The sequence below is a fragment of the Carlito syrichta genome, unplaced genomic scaffold (assembly GCF_000164805.1).
Source record: "Carlito syrichta isolate Samal-C Ts95f unplaced genomic scaffold, Tarsius_syrichta-2.0.1 Scaffold305295, whole genome shotgun sequence".
Classification (NCBI taxonomy): domain Eukaryota; kingdom Metazoa; phylum Chordata; class Mammalia; order Primates; family Tarsiidae; genus Carlito; species Carlito syrichta.
The window spans coordinates 3,006-16,130 of NW_007249391.1; the positions used below are offsets into that span (position 1 = coordinate 3,006).

The 13,125-nt window shown below is 42.7% G+C and overlaps 1 pseudogene; it reads left to right on the forward strand.

The window, feature by feature from the left end:
• The first annotated feature begins 636 nt into the window (after positions 1 to 636).
• On the forward strand, positions 637 to 1,708 carry LOC103263840 (annotated as a pseudogene).
• The last annotated feature ends 11,417 nt before the right edge of the window (positions 1,709 to 13,125 follow it).

Below are 13,125 nucleotides of genomic sequence, written 5' to 3' on the forward strand. Positions count from 1 at the left end.
TGGGGACCCTGTGTCTCCTGCTGAGAAACAGACACACAACTTGATTGATGGCACAGACATTGCAAGCGACTCTTCAGAAAGAAAGAGAGAGTGGACAATTTTCTCAAATGCTCAGTAGGATATTCATACAACCTGCAGTGACAGACAGGAGACCTTGGGGATGACCATGCATGCAAGCAGGACCCGTGCTGTGTTCCATGAGGGTTCACCCAACTTACTCCTGGGCTCACTCATGGATCCTGCCTTCAGGTGGGTGGTGGTTGAAAGCGCTTTAAAAAACTGGGCCAGCAGGGGGAGCTGTTTGTTAACGTCCATGTGTTTTGGACATGTTTTGGGACTTTCCTACTGAATTGTTAAGGTATTAAAGAATATAGTTAAAAGTCTGGCAGCCCTGGCCACCGAACAAAAGTACGTGGGGTTTAGGGGAGGAGGGAAATCGGGAAACAGAACCCCAAACCAGCCTGACTTCTTAAGAGTCTCCTGATTTGAGAGGAAAGGAGTGATTGGTGTGGCCTCCATGGTTGGTGCTTACAGTACTATGGGGGTGACAGAGGTGGTGGTCGTGGTCGGCATTTTGGCTCCAGAGGAGGCCCAGGAGGAGGGTTCAGGCCCTTTGTGCCACATATTCCATTTGATTTCTATTTGTGTGAGATGGCCTTTCCTAGAGTCAAGTCAGCCCCTGACGAGAGACTTCCTCTAGTGGGGCCTTGCTGAAGAGGAATCGGGACCTGGCTCCTAATTCTGCTGGACAGGCCTCTATCCTTTATTTAGTGACAAAAGGTAAACAATGTGATTGACGATCTGACTGTAGTTCTGAGGACGTTTGAAGTGCAAATCGAAGAAGACTGACAGGTGGGATCATATTAAAAGGGAGCAATCACTACAGGACACAACGTAGCTGACCTAGTGGTCATACTAAAGATTCTGCCAACACGGAAGCTGTTGCTGCTCTGGGGAACAAAGTTGTAGAAAGCCTAAGAGCACAGGATCTGAAGTTTGGACCATGCTGGCCAGCGAAACTGGCTTTGAAATGAGTTCTTCTGATGCTACGGTGACAATTCTTATTACAAGAATGCCACCCAGTACCTGAAAACTGGACCCAGAGCTTCATTTGGATATCAAGGTGTTGAAGAGGGCCTTAGCCGCTATGCGACATGCCCGCTGGTTGGAGGAAAATGCTTCTCAGTTCACAGTTGAAGTTCTCATCAGACTGTTGCAGGACTTGAGGATTCGTTTTTCTGGCTTTGAGCCCCTCACACCCTGGATTCTGTACCTACTTGGTCATTATGCTGTGATGAACAGCCCCACCAGACAGTCTTTGGCTATAAATGTTGCATACAGATGTTGCTTGTAGATTCTGGCTGTAGGACTATTCCTGCCAGGTTCAGTGGGTATCACTGACCCCTGTGAGACTGGCAACTTCAGAGTACACACAGTCATGACCCTGGAACAGCAGGACATGGTCTACTACACAGCTCAGACTTTGGTCCAAAGCCTTTCACATGGTGGCTGTAGAAAGATCCTTGGCCAGGAGGGTGATGCCAGCTATCTTGCTTCTGAAATATCTACCTGGGATGGAGTGATAATGGCAACTTCAGAAAAGGTTTATGAGAAGCCACCAGAGAAGAAGGAAGGAGAGGAAGAGGAGGAGAATACAGAAGAGCCACCTCAGGGAGAGGAAGAGGAAAGCGTGGAAAGTCAGGAGTGAGCATCCCTTTACTCTCTTTCCTATTGAGGATGAAGACTGGAGCCTAAACTAGCTGCTACTGGGCTTGATAAGGCAGCAGGCTGTATATTCCCATAGGGAAGACAGCAAGAAGGAAAATCAACCCTATGGAAGGAAGTGTCCTTCCACTGAGTTTGGATATTGGCTTAGCAACCAGAAGTCTCCCGTCTATGACCCCTATGTTACCCATCTATAATGAAGCAGGATACCAACATTTCTTAATATTCTAAAATCCCCAACTTCTGAAAACCCCTTTCTCAACTGGCACTTTGTTGTTGAAATGTTGTGAACTGTGTCTGGAAATTTTTTTTTCCTAAGAAAAATGGTTAAAGTACTTGCTAGTCTTTTTTTTAAAAAAGAGTCTCCTGATTTATCTAAAAAATTAATGCAAATCCTGTGTTCTGTTCTATAAAATGCCCACATTTATTTTAATGTTAAGACAACATTTTACATTATTTGGCACATAAGGGCTTAATATCCTGTATCACTCATCATCCCACCCCAGTGAGACTCTACTCTTTTAAAAAGATGAATGCTTCTCAAAGATGTGTGGTTCCGGCCAGGTGTGGAGGTTCAGTACTTTGAGAGGCTCAGGTGGGAGAATCACTTGCGCCCAAGAGTTGGAGGCCAGTCAGGGCAACATAGTGAGACCTTGCCTCTACAAAAAAATACAAAAATTAGCCAGGCATAGCGGCACCCGCCTGTGGTCCCAGCTACTTGAGAGGCTGAGGCTACTTGAGAGACTGAGAAGGATCGCCTGAGGCCAGGAGGTCAAGGCTGTGGTGTGCAGTTATTGTACCACTGCACTCCTGTCTAACCCTATGAGAGAGAGAGAGAGAGAGAGAGAGAGAGAGAGAGAGATGGTTCTTAGCAAGATTCTGAGGGCTCTCCAGCTCACTAGACCCACTTATCTGGTCTCTCTTTCACTCTTATTTGTTTCCCCCGGCAGCCTTTGATGCAGTGGGCCACGCCCACCTTCCTGAAGCACTTTCTTCTGTGGTGCAGACATCCTCTTTCAAATACCTAATACTGAATACCGTGTCTCCCGTCTCCTCCTCTGACCCTTCCTATTCTTCCCTACCTCTGCTCTGAGCCCTGGTCTTCCCTTCTCTCTTCTGTTTCTCCTTTTCCTTTTCACCCTTTTTTGTCTAACTCTCCATAGGTTATTCAGTGTCATAATCTATGTCACAACTCTGACTCCTCCCCTGAGCTCTGGACTCCTAAATCTGTTATGATATTCTCACTGGCATGTTTAACAGGCCACTTAAACTTTGTATATCTAAAACAGAACTCCAATGTGCCCTGTTTTGAGCCTTTTTTTCATTCATGGTGCTGAGTGCTCGGTGCATCCTTGCAGTCTGGGTCTTTAGTTTTTTTGGGAAAATGTATGATTTCTTTGATAACTTTATCTTGCTTACTTACTTCTTCTGAAGTCCTGTTATTTAGATGGCCAATTTCATAGTCAGAGCTTCTAATTTTCTTGGTTTTTCTGTTGTTTATCATTTTATCTCTTGTTTTGCCTTCTGTAAGAAATCCTGAACTTTATCTTTAATTCTTATTTTTAATTTCTGCAGGCTCTTTCTTGTTTCTTTTACACTAGTATTCTGTGTTTGTTTCTTGGATGCGATACTATCTTTTTTCTCTCAGAGGACATGTATTATAGTTCTTTTGATATTAACACATGCATTACTTTTGTTTCTTCTCAATTCTTTTCTCTGTGTTTGTTTTGATCTCTGTTTTCTGTATTAGATGACTTCCTTAAAGGTCTGTTGACCCTGGCTTTCCATTCACGATTTAGAGCACAGCACTAGATTGTTGATTTGCAGTTCTGTGTGTTTGCCCAGGACTTTTCAGATGGTAGCATTGATCATGCAGTAATCAGGCTGGGAGCCTGCCTTTTTTGATGAGGGATTCTAAAATTAGTATCCAGAAGTTTTTCTTTGGAAGCATTCAGATATTCCAGGAAAAAGAATACTACTTTTCTGCCTGGTGTTGGTGTTCTGGGTGCAGGCAGGGCAAAGTGCTCTGGGGATAATTTAGAATAAACACTTTGAGCTGGGCGTGGTGGCATGTATCTGTAGTCCCAGCACTCAGGAGGCTGAGTTGGGAGAATTGCTTCAGCCCAGGAGTTTGAGGCTACAGTAAGCCATGATGACACTAGTGCACTCCAGCCTGGGTAATAGAGTGAGACCCCATCTTAAAACAAACCAAAAACAAACAAAAGAGCCCCCCTAAAAAACTAAGTCAAAAAAGCCAGAAGAGACTTTAGAGGAGCCCATCTGGCTTTGGCCTCTTGCTTCACCCTGCCCTTTGCTGTGCTGGGTGCCTCTAAGTCCGCCTTCCCAAGGGCCTGTGGGATCTCCTGGTGTTTCTCTGATAAGTTAGGCTGTGAACGTTCCCTTTTGTTAGTCAGTTGATACTCTTCTACCTACTTTTCATCTGCTGAAATGTGAGGACACTGCTTCTCGCTCTGGTCTCATTCTTTTTTCTTTCCCTTTACTGTTGTTTTGATGGGGTTCCAGAGATGAAATAAAAGTCATTACATGTGTTCCATCCCTCACGTTTGACCAGAAGCTCTAACAAGACTAATTGCTATCCAACACCATGAAAGATATTTCACAATGAATATGCTTCTTCCTTTGGAGGATAGTCTACATAATTTCACCAAGCTGTTCTTTCTCCAATTATTTTTAGAACTCCTACTTTGGAATCACAAATCAAATCAATTTCATTATTTATGTCAGGTTTTATTTTTGATTGAAAAAAACATTTCTCGTATACCTTTCTCTTATACCTTACTCACCCATATCAGTTTCTAAGTGATTTTTAAAATATGTATTTATTAATTTATTTAAAAATTTAAATTTTTTTGAGTTGAGGTCTCATTCTGTCATCTAGACTGGAGTGCAGTGGTGCAATCATAGCTCACTGTAGCCTTGAACTTCTGGGTTCAAGTGATCCTTCTGCTTCAGCCTCCCGAGTAGTAGTGAATACAGGTGTATACCACCACACCTGGCTAATTTTTCTATTTTTTTTTGAGGGTTTTATTGAGAGGACAACAAAGCTCCCACAATGGGAAGGGGTCCGGGGGGGGGGGTTGCCCTAATTTTATATAGAGATGAAGTCTCACTTTGTTGCCCAGATTGCATTTTTCTTTCTTTCTTTTTTTTTTTTGAATTGGAGTCTCACTCCATTGCCCAGGCTGGAGTGCAGTGGCACACTCATGGTCATCCCAGTGTCGACCTGCTGGGCTCTGGCGATCCTTCTGCCTCAGCCTTCCAAGTAGCTGGAATTACAGGCGTGCTACCACACCTGGTTAATTTTTTTTTTTTTTTAAAGAGGGCTTTATTGAGAGGATAGAAAAGCTCTTAGAACGGGAGGGGGCATGGGGGGCTTGCCCTAATTTTTTATAGAGATAAAGTCTCATTTTGTTGCCTAGGTTGCATTTTTCTTTCTTTTTTTTTGAATTGGAGTCTCACTCCATTGCCCAGGCTGGAGTGCAGTGGCACGGTCATCCCAGTGTTGACCTGCTAGGCTCTGGCGATCCTTCCGCCTCAGCCTTTCAAGTAGCTGGAACTACAGGTGTGCTACAATGCCTGACTATTTTTTTTTTAATTGTAGAGGCAAAGTCTTGCCAAGTTGCCTGGACTGGTCTTGAACCCACAAGTTCAGGCAATCCACTCGCCTCCCCACAAAATGCTGGGATTACTGGCTGAGCCACAGAACCTGGTCTGCACTTTTATTTCTAAATTAAATTTTTTTTCTAGTTGTTCACTGCAGCTGAGTAAGTGATTTTTAACTAATTTCAGAAATCAAATTTAGTCACAAAAAATGATGGTTTATTTCAGCTCAAGTGCCTTATTGTAAGCCTGCATTTCACACCCAGATCACCAGTCAAGAGGCCGGGGGATACTCTATTGGTTGCCCCAGAATGTGGTGTGATTGCACTTGGATGGTTTTCTGTCTTCCAAGTTGGTGGTGTTCTCAAGGGTTACTGAGAGTGGCTGGAGTCTCCCATGTGACCTGGAGACCTCTGCTATCCTGGTTGGGGTTTTCTGCCCCACCTGGTCTTACCTCTTATTGCTCCTCTTCTCTGCTTTTGTATATTATTGCTTCTGCTGCTGCCAGTGGGTCATTACATTGGACTTTTCAACCTGTTGGTCAACTGCCAGGGTTCTGAGAGTAAACTGAGGGTGGTCGAGGGAGGCCAGATTACTTGCTATGAGGAGAATGAGTTCAAATGAGCTCTTTGCATGTGCAGTGAGGGTATGTGTGTCTCTCCTGCAGTGTGACTGGCAGTCACTGTGCTGACTGTTCCCGCGGGTGTGCAAGTTGGTTTGAACACTCATGGTGAACCCAGCTGGGAGAGGTCGATGTGTTAGGACTTGTGTGCAGACAGGTAGTCTGAGGAAATGAAAAAAATGCCTTTAGCTTCATTTATTTCTTCTTATCATATATGTTATTATTAAACTAGAAAGTGCAATATATGAAGTTTTGTCTTTTTTTTTAAATTTTTTTCATCACTTGAAAGGTGTCCTTTTGAGGAGATAAATTTTCAGAAATTGTATAATGGAAGTATCTCATTGTAATGCTGAGCTATGAACACATTTTACTATCGAGCAAGAGATTTTACGACTGGTTTATTTTTAATTTCCTTGAATAAACTTGCAAAATATGGTTTGCTTTATCATGCTCCTTAATATTGCATTATTTCATTTGAATTTAACTTTTATGTTTAAATATATACATTTTATGGTGTTGTAGAAGATAAAATCACTTCAATAATATTTTTAGATATGTGGGATGGATCACCCCAGGAACTGAGTTCCATTCTCAAGTTGGGAGGTAGCCAGACTCCCAGCAACTGCTGTGGGGAAACTGCATCAGCTTCGGCTTGCACCATGACCCCTGATCAAGGCCCAATCCAGGCCCTGCCTGGAATGTCCAACTACTCCTCCCTGTGAACTGTACACACGGCAGTTGAGCTGGCTGCACTTGATTGGTCCTGCCCTGTCTGCGAGGCCTGATCAGAAGCATTTGGTCAGCAAGGCAAGGGTCAGACTGGATCTGGGCTTAGTTTACCTAAGCGGATGTCAATTTCTCCACTGCTAGAAATAAAGGATTCCTAGAGCTGGGTTCTAAGCTGCATTGCAATCTTATGTTGGCAGCACACGATCTGCTGCTCAGACTTTTCTCATAATTGTGCTAAATGGTTGAAATTGCAAAGATGTCAGAAGGGATGATGCAGTCCAGGTGGGATATTTAAAAAATGGCAATTTACCCTCATCAGTCTACTCAAGTGACTTGCATACATATCTACTTCACCTCTCCTGGGCATTATTTTTATTACGACTTCTTTTCTCCCAGATTTGCATATGTTAAAGCCTGTATCAGGAGATATGAATAGGGAGACCTCCTAGGTTTTAATTAGTAGTAATAATACCACTTTACTTTTCAGTCAGTTTCACATTTTAAAATTCACTCTCTGGAAAAAATACATCTTTAGATAGCAGAAACACTAATTCTGACTATGAGAAAATATTTCTAGGTACAAATGAAAAGTATTTTTGTGGAAGAGTCATGCTAAGGAAATGTTAATCTTAGCTTGTAACTTGGATAGAATGCATTATGCACCAGTCATGGTATGTAACATTGCAGAGGAGAATGAAATGAGTATGTAGACCCAAGTTCAAAGGAGACCTTGGAGAACAATCTTGATGACAGAGATTGAATTTTGAGGCCCAAGCAGGAGTGGTAAGCTCATCTCAACTGAGACAATGGCTGGCACTGGAATTTCTAGTCAACTGATGGAACTTGGCCTCAAAGAAATTAAATGATATTTTAGTCTTTGGGAGCCAGGTAGGCAGGAGACTTCCGTCCAGGAAATGTGCCCCACAATGTGATCCTTCAGCCATCAGATGATATTACTTCCACATAGGACTGATAGGAGTAACTTTTTGCCTAAGTGTTCTGAGAGCACTAGTCTAAAATTTAAAGAAGTAACCACATTGAATTTGGAGGAGGGCTGGATACAGTGGCTTGCACCCGTAATCTCAGGTACACGGGATGCTAAGGTGGGAGGGTCACTTGAGGCCAGGGGTTCAAGACCAGTCTGGGCAACATAGCTAGAACCTGTAAAATCATTAAAAAAAATTTAGCTGGGTGTGGAGGTGCACTCATAGTTCCAGCTTCTTGGGAGGCTGAGATGGAGGGATCACTTGAGCCCGGGAGTTTGAAACTGCAGTGAGCTATGATTGCATCACTGTACTCCAGCCTGAATGACAGAGCAAGACCTCATCTCTATAAACAAACAAACAAACAAATAAATAAAAACTTTGAAGAGAGACCAAAACCCAATTCCATTCATCCATCATCCGTCCATCCATCCACCCACCCATCCATGGACCCCTCTCTATCTTCAGTTGTTTATTTGCTTGACTCATCACATATGCATTGAGCCCCATCTTTGCAGCAGACATTGAACTAGTTGCTGAAGATACAATGGAGGGGAAAACACATGTGGTTTCTGTCTTCCTGGCACTGACACTCTAACGGGTGCACTAGAGGTAAATCACAAATTGTGAGAAGTTTTGAAACAAAAGTAATAGAAGACGTGTCCTGATCTGTGGGTTAGGGCAGCTTCCCTGATCAAGAGATGCTAGAGCCGAGGAGATTTGAAACAGGGTGAGTTATTAGGTGAAGAAGGAAAGCGAGAGACTGTATATAGGCTTATGAGAGTTGACTATGTGTGTCTCTTCCCAACTCCATGTTCAACCTGGTGGATTGAAACCAGCCATGGTGGAAGTGTTTACACTATGGAAAACTTTCTTTGTTGTCGCTAGTTAAATATTTGCCAGCATTCCTCTGGGAGAAGGGGATGGTAACCAAGTACCTAGGAGGACCCAAGCACAATGTTAAATGCTTCTTACTTGAATTAATGCTCACACCAACCTATGTGATTAGGAGGATTGTGGCTAATGAGGAAACACTTATCCTCCTTTCATGGTCATTGAGTGAGACTTAGAGAAAAAAAGTGAAATGCCCCAAATTGTTAAGCAAAAAAACAGACATGGTCATACCTGAACCCACACCTATTTGGCGTGAGTCTATGCCCTATCCTCCTGCATCATGCTGCCGGTGACTTTGGAACAAGAGGAGGTACCAAGCAAGTGCTTTTTCCCAGGTTTAATTGGCTGTGAAAAATACTGTGTCAGAAGAGTCCTTGTAAATGGCTTACTCACCCCTGGAGTGTGAAATTACAATTTTCAGAAGTTAAAACATAATTTTTTTTGCAAACATAGAATGACTGGACATCAAAGATTTTAATCATTTCATTAATTAGACACAGAAAAAGTATGACAATGAAGCTGGTTATAGGCATGATAATAAAGATATGTTAGCATAAAATTTCTAAGTTAGAAACAAAACTGATTAATGTTTTACAGGGCAGTAAACTGTAACCTTTGGGATTATCTCTCTATTGGAGATAAGCGATTTGCATCTTTATTGGGCATAAATCTGCAAGTTAGTATGACTTCACAAAGTCTAAGTCCCTAGATAAGAGTAAATAGAATAAGTCAGAAAATGGTAACTTCTACAAAAGAAATAATCCTTAAAAGAACTTGTGTGATCTTCTTTTCTTTCTTTCTTTAAAAAAAGAAATTCTTCAGGATTACATCCATGACCATATTTTCATGTTTTGTGTTATTTTTCTTAAGAAATGTAGTCAGGTAACCTTGTTTCTAACTTGTGAGACCTATGATGCCCGAACTTTGGGGTGGCACAGCAATGTCCTATATGCTTGAGTGAGGGGACTGTAGAGTGATCTGCCCCAGTTTGAACCCTGGTTCCATCCTTTAGCAGTTGTGTGACCTTGGGTAAATTATATCACCTTTTTTCCCTCAATTTCTTCATCTGTAGAATGAAGGTAATAGTAATAATAATCCTTACATCATAGGTTGTTACATTGAGTTACATGCAAAGTGCTTAGAGCAATGTCTGGCACACGAGAAGAACTAGTAAGAGTATCATTTGGAAAGTCTGTTAAAATACAGAACTTTCAGAACAGACAAGATAGAAGTTCAGAACTCTGCATTTTAAACAACCAACCCAGGTTGTATTGATGAAGGTTGTTCTTGGACCCCATTTGAAGCTATTTTCTATCTCAGTCAGTACTGACTCAGAAAGTGGAGGGGGAGAGGGAGGCTGCAGGAGGGGGAAGGGCAGAGCAGTAAACTTCCCTATAAACTGGGAAAAGTAAAGACTGGGAAAGGGGAGAGGTCTGTCTGGCCCATTCATGACTCACCAAGAAAGGATTTTGGAGTGGGGTAGGAGAGGAGACAGAGGCTAAAATAGCTAAAAGAGCCAGGCTCGGTGGCTCAGCCTGTAATCCCGTGCCTTTGGGAAGCTGAGGTGAGTGGATTGCCTGAGCCCGAGGGTTTGAGACCCGCCTGGGCAGCGAGACCTCATCTCTACAATTTAAAAAAAAAAAAAAATCGGCTGGGCATGGTAGCGCATGCCTGTAATTCCAGCTACTTGGAAGGCTGAGGCGGAAGGATCGCTGGAGCCCAGTAGGTCAAGGCTGCGGCGGCCAGGAGCAGCCACTGCACTCCAGTCTGGGCGACAGAGTGAGACTCCAACTCAAAAAAAAAAAAAAAAAAGTTAAAAGAAAAAGAAAGAAAGACTTTTAGAGGTAACCGAGGATTCAGGAAATGCCTAATGAGCATATCAATGAGTGTGAGCTCATCTTCCCTTTCCATTCAGTGGCCCCAGGTCTGTGGCTCCAGGCAGCAACGGGTGCTAATGCAAGCATAGCGTTTCTCAGAACAGAGGACTTGAGACCACACTCTCTACACAGCTTGATAAACAAGGAAACTCACCAAGCACACTTGTCAGATGGTGAAAAGCACAGAACTTGCTATGGATAAGTGAGGGCTGTATGTCTTGAAAATGAGGCTCTGATACTGGGGGAGAGAGGGAAAATTGCAACAATTTAAAATTAGCCATCACTGACTTAGCAAAGACATAGAAAATACGAAAGGATGTTGCACACACATACACACGAAGAGCATGAATAGAGCATTGGAGAGAAAATCAGTTCAGTTAAGGGCAAAGCAAGAAGTCTGTGTAGACCCCGATTGTCCAGTGACAGACGGTAACAGCAGAAGTGCTAGTAGAAAAGTGTGACTAATCTCTATAGGCAATTTGATCATGACAAGAGTTTATGAGATTTTCTTCACTAATTTCAGTCTTGATCAGATAGACTCAATTAAAGGGGAAAGGTATCCTAATTTTAAGAAAGGCTACCCAGTTACAGTTAGAAATGAATAGATCAGAAAACCTGAATGGGACAGGATAAAATTCTACTTCAGAAGCAAAACTGGATATATATATATTTTTTTTTAGTTGGAATCACACTCCTTTGCCCAGACTGGAGTGCAGTGGTTTGCTCACAGGCACCCCAGCATGGACCTGCTGGACTCCGGTGATCCTTCTGCCTCAGTCTTCAAAGTAGCCAGAACTACAGGTATGCACTACCATGCCCTGCTACTTTTTTTGATTTATTGTAGAGATGAGATCTCGCTAAGTTCCCCAGGCTGTTCTCAAACTCGTGGGCTCAGGTAATCTCCTCACCTCGGCCTTCCCAAAGTGTTGGGATTACAGGCTTGAGCCACCGCTCCCAGCCTAAAACTGGATAAAATTAAGAGTGAAAGTGACAGTTTTAGACTCCTGAGAGCAGAAAAACAAGATGCATTTATAAGTATAAATTTCTTGAATATGTACAGTTGATTGAAACACCTTATTTTAGAGGAATGTAAAGATTTTAAACAGAATGGTATAGAAACTAGAGTTTGTCTTAGAATTAAATATTGATGGTGCTACAAGAGAAGAGATATGTGTCTTGAGTAATTCGTATAAAAGGTTTATGATCCACTGCTATTTCTGTGCATGGCCTCTCTATTTGCGACTGTTTTGCCTACTCCAGCCTTCTATATTAACCATCAGTTTTAGTGGAGTTTGTACCTTTGGTCAGTCAGTTACTGATATCTTTGTTCTCCATGCATGGTAATGTTCCATGAAGGATTTCACTACGCTAAGGCACTGACCAGCACACACTGGGGCCATTTTATAACCATTATGGACTCCGCAGAAGGACCTATACTGATTAGGGAGTCACCCAGAGCATCAGGAGGCAAATAAAAAAGAAAATTTACAATGATATTGTGCTACTCCAGGGAAAACCTTTTAGAATGCATCTCTAGAGTACAAATCCTAATTGTAAGAGTTATGCAGCACCTCTAAGTCATGTCCTTGTTTTAAAAATGATCCATTATTCATTCACTTGTTTATTTACTTCTTCTCTTAGTAAATGTCTTTGGAGGGGTTCCCATGTGCCCAACCCACCACATGTAAAAGGCTAAGACAGATGAGAGTAGAAAGCGAAGGGGAGAGTGGAAGAGATAGGGTCTTAGGAGGCAACACTTCGTAGGCCAGGATAAAGAGCTTTGGTTTTACTTGATGTGCAATGGAAAGGTGGTAAGTAAGTGTGTTACATGATATGACAGAATTCCTTTGTTGTGGAGAATCAGTAGTGGAGGATGGTAAGATAAGTGGGAAGACCCTTTTATACTGTCTGTATGAGGGCTGAGAGAAACTTGGCACTGGTAGAACCACAGTTTTCTGTCAGCCTTTCCTGACAATACAGGGAGAGTTAGGTTGCCGGCTGATGGGTGTTGACAACCCTTTGAGGTAGGAAGCTGACAGATAGAAAGCTAGCAAATACAAGGGAAAGAGTGAAATAGTAAGGGAGTTTTACTGGGCATGTGATGATGATAAGGAATACGATTCCAAGGGGGAGCTGGGAAGTGGGGATTCAAGGTGCAATTAAATGACGAGTTGCTAGTACATAATGTTGGAGTTTTTGGGAATCTCTGCTCCCTATATAGCATAGGTCTAGACAATTGATAAGGTAAAGTGAAGAGTAAAGATTGAGTCTAAAATATTCCTCTCATTATGGATGAAGATCAAGCTAGCATATACTGGCCTGCTAACTAGGCCTCAGAGTTCTGAGACTTCCCCATCTGTGCCTGGGGTAGAGCTGAGAGTGCTCCCGTGGGCAGGCTCACTCCCACCACAGGGCAGCTATTCTCCCCAAAGATATTAGTCAGATAGTCAGTGCACCTGCCTAGACACAGAAGCAGTGTCAGTATCCTGGCCATGACGGGACAGGAGGTCAGACATGCCTCCTTATGCCCACTCCTTTTATGGTTGAGACACAGCAACTGACCAGCATTAATGTTAAAACAGATACTATAAGACAGTACAGACTTCTAGTGGCAATGATACACCAGTTATAAACAGGACCTTAGTCCATGCCAGGCAAGGGATAAGTCATGCAC